This window comes from Cyanistes caeruleus, chromosome 13, assembly GCF_971803275.1.
Source record: "Cyanistes caeruleus chromosome 13, bCyaCae1.hap1.1, whole genome shotgun sequence".
NCBI classification, from domain to species: domain Eukaryota; kingdom Metazoa; phylum Chordata; class Aves; order Passeriformes; family Paridae; genus Cyanistes; species Cyanistes caeruleus.
Genome location: NC_141713.1, coordinates 20,217,633 through 20,221,223, shown reverse-complemented (window position 1 = coordinate 20,221,223; position 3,591 = coordinate 20,217,633). Strand labels below are relative to the sequence as shown.

Below are 3,591 nucleotides of genomic sequence, written 5' to 3'. Positions count from 1 at the left end.
CCCCCTGCCCGCCTCGCTGAGGGTGTCTGCGGCGAGACCCCTCCTGAGCGGATCAGATGCGAGACCACTGTCCCGCCCCGCGGAGGAGCTCGGCGCTGGGGACCCCCTTCCCGCCCCGCTGAAGGAACCAGCGCCAGCTCGCGGAGCTCGGGCCGCCCACGCCCACCTCGCAGCGTGAGGCGGGCGCGGCCGCAGGTCTGTGGCGACGGCAGCCGCACAGCCGGGAAGGCTCGGCGGGAGGGCCGCGGCTCCGCGTTTGGGGGCGGAGGGCGCGGGGATGCCTCGGCTTTCAGCGCACGGACGCCCGAGACTGGGGATGGGGATGGGGACGACTCTGAGATGCGCTTTTTTGAGATGGCGCAGGCCGCTCGCGCCCTCCCTGGCCTCTCCTCAGACACTCCTGTGGGTACCCCACGCACGCCCACATCCCCGGGCTGCCGGCGGTCAGTGAGAGCACGGCTCCCCGGGACACCAGCGTGGTTCGAGAGCGCGACCTCGCGGGCCCAGGCTCCCCAGAGCGATCCTCGGTGGCCATAAATATCCCCAGAGCAGTGTCCCACGGCCTCGGTCACCCTCTGGGCGGTGAGCCCACCGTGCGGGATATGCCAGGTGCGAGCTGTGCCTGTGTGCACCTCGCAGCCGTGCCGTGGTGCCTGGGGATACAAAACCCAGGAACCGTCATGTGATGCTCGCCACTGTTTGGTTATCCTTGGGGCGTTCCTGAGGAAACTCCCAGCGCTCGGTTACAGTGAGCGGCACGGCCGGGAGAGCGCCCTGGGCGTGGGGGTGAGCATCCTCTGCCCTGCGCTGGTGACCGCAGGTGACCGGGATGTCCCAGGAGGGACAGCCCCGGCCCCGAGCCCCGGCTCCCCAGGCGGGGCCCATTCCGGCTCTGATGTCTGGGCGGACCCTTCATTTTCATAAATACTATTTCGTGTACACTTTTGCGCATACTTATTTCAAGTCCCTGTTGTTTATTTCCTTTATTTTGCCTTGCTTCCCCATGCCTTGCATTGCTTTGCTGTCCAGTCTGTAGCCTCCCCTCGGCCTTCTTTCCCTCCACTGCCTTGTATTGACTTGCTCACCCATTCCCCATCTGACTTCCCTTTCCGTTTGTCCAGATGTCTTGGGTTGCAATGCAAGATATAACCAAAAGCATGTATTCTATTACCATCTGTTAAAACCAGGTAAGGCAGTGTTCTTTATCTCTCCCATAACCCATACCTCATAACTGGGGGATATCTTCTGTTAATGGGCCATTGAGTTTCACTGCATGACTGATAAAATTCCATCATCCCATTGTGAGATACTCCACCAGGAGGAGGAGCCAAGCATTCCTACCTGGATATGAGACTTGGAACACCAGAGGCAGCCTTTTTCTACTAGATTCCCAGAGGAAGACCAGACCGTTCTACATCACCACCAGACCTTCAGAGGAAAACTGAAGGATCCTTCTACAGGATCATTGCTTCAATAGAGCCATGTCTGTCACTTCAGGAAGACCGCAGCCACCATTTAATGGGACTGCTACCGGCACCCTGACCAACAGGGTGTCAGGTTGCGTTCTGATTCTGTCGGTGTTTTTTGTACTACTGCGTTTTATTTTAATTTTCCTATTAATTTGTAGGGATTTTTTTTTTAAATTTATACATACTAATAAAGAACTGTTATTCCTACTCCCATATCTTTGCCTGAGAGCCCTTTAATTTCAAAATTATAATAATTCACAGGGAGAGGGTTTACATTTTCCATTTCAAGGAAGGCTCCTGCCTTCCTTAGTGGACATTTATTTTTTCAAACCAAGACACCGGATCAACCCTTTTGTTTCCTTCTCCTTCTAGGACTCTGATTGCCTTGCCTACCTCTCCCTTTTCCTGCCTTGCAAAGCCACCAATTGTTTTGCCTTGCTCTTGAACCCCTCTCTTGCATTGTTCACCCCTCCCCTACCTGGAATTCAACACACCTGTTCTCCTGGCATTTCCCAGCCTTGCCTTGCCCCATCTGCTCCACCGAGGACTCCTACATCTCTCATGTATATCCACTGTTTCAGGAGCACATGAGAAGAAGCCCAGGGGAGGTGTCTTGCCAGACAGACCTGTTTTTCTGGCTATTTTTTGCCTGGGACCAATTTTGGACAGGCAATTCACATTTCACCCTTGGGCTCCAGGACCAGAATGACAGTTCTTTTGCATATGAAGGAAAGCTGGTAGCCCAAGTGGTTTGTGTGCAGATTGGTGATGGTGCATGTGAGATTAAGGCTGGACAGAGCAGTCGGTCCTTGCTGCATTTCCTTGAATGCCCCTCTCGTCTGCCTTGCCTTGCCTTGGCAGTCCAAGAGTTTCCTTGCCTAGCTCTGCTAACACTCTTTAGCCTTGCATTCCCTCACATGCCTGTGCCCCACTCTTGAGAGGCCTACTGCTTTCCTCCAGGGCCTTGCCTTGCCTATCCCCTCCTGTTTCTGCCTGGCCTACCTATCACTGGGCTTATTTTCCTATGGCCAGCCTTGCCTAGAACCTCTGGGCCTTCTCTCACCTACTACCCCATTTGCTTTCCCCCCTCACTGCTCTGCCTTGCCAGCCTCTCCCTTGACTTGCCCACAGTTGCCTACACGTAGTTTGCATTGCTCTGCCTGCAAGGAAGGCAAGGCAAAGAGCAGGAAAGGCAAAGCAAAACAAGGAAGTTCTAGGTAGGATGAGGCAAAGCAGACATAGGCAAGGGAAGCAACAAGTGTAGGCTAGAGAGAACTAGGCAAGGGACTGAATGCAAGGCCAAGTGACTCAGGGCACCTTTCCTTGGGAAGCAAAGGACATAGTGCCAGTGTTGGTGGAGCAGATAAGGTGCCATGGGGAGGAACAGCCCAGCAAGACATTTCTGTCCTGGCCTCTTCTGTGTAGGAGCAATTGTTGGACATAGAGTAGTGGAGGTGGCATGCAGCTTTTGCTTGCTTCCTGAATGAGAATGGCAATGGTTTTTCATGGGAAGGAAAGCAAGTAGCCGCAGTGTTTCATGCACAGATAAGAAGCTGCCTTGTAGAGACCAAGGGTGGTGGCTACTTTCTGTCTGGCAGAAAGTTTGATGTGGAAGCACTGCCTCAGTTTGTACAGTGATGGAGTCAGCATCCATCTTTGAAAGGTGGTCTCCCAATAGATTCAGTTTGGCATGTGATTTCCACTTCTCAGAGGTAGCCTTCTTGAAATTCTGGCAGCACATGTCTTTTGGACAAGATAGATATGGGTTGGACAAGCAGATATGCTGAGTCTTGGTGTGCAGCTGATCTAGCACCCCAGGCAGGTATTGCCCAGTAATGGTGTTCTGGCACCTTTTGTATGGGATCAGTCCCCAGATGTTTTGTATTTTGGAGGAGGGGGTGCCATTTTTTTTTTTGAGATGGGCATGTAGTTCTTCTCTTTGGCAAAGAAAGGAGGTTCAGATGAGCACATTGGGTGGTCTCAGTGAATTTAAAGGCTTTTCCCAATAGGCAGGTCTCTGGGTTAGAGCTGCTGAGCTGTCAAGTGGGTATGTAACTGCCAAACTGCTGAGCTTTTTGTCCTGGGAGCTTTTAGTGTGTGAGCAGCCCCTGATGCCCTTCTG

General features: G+C 53.3%; 1 long non-coding RNA gene across 1 annotated transcript; it reads left to right on the top strand.

Annotated features, from left to right (window-relative positions):
* LOC147650760 (uncharacterized) lies at nucleotides 1-1,682 on the top strand. The gene is made up of 2 exons (XR_015275683.1): nucleotides 1-195; nucleotides 1,122-1,682. It is a non-coding gene; the product is annotated as an uncharacterized LOC147650760 (long non-coding RNA).
* Nucleotides 1,683-3,591: the final 1,909 nt, after the last annotated feature.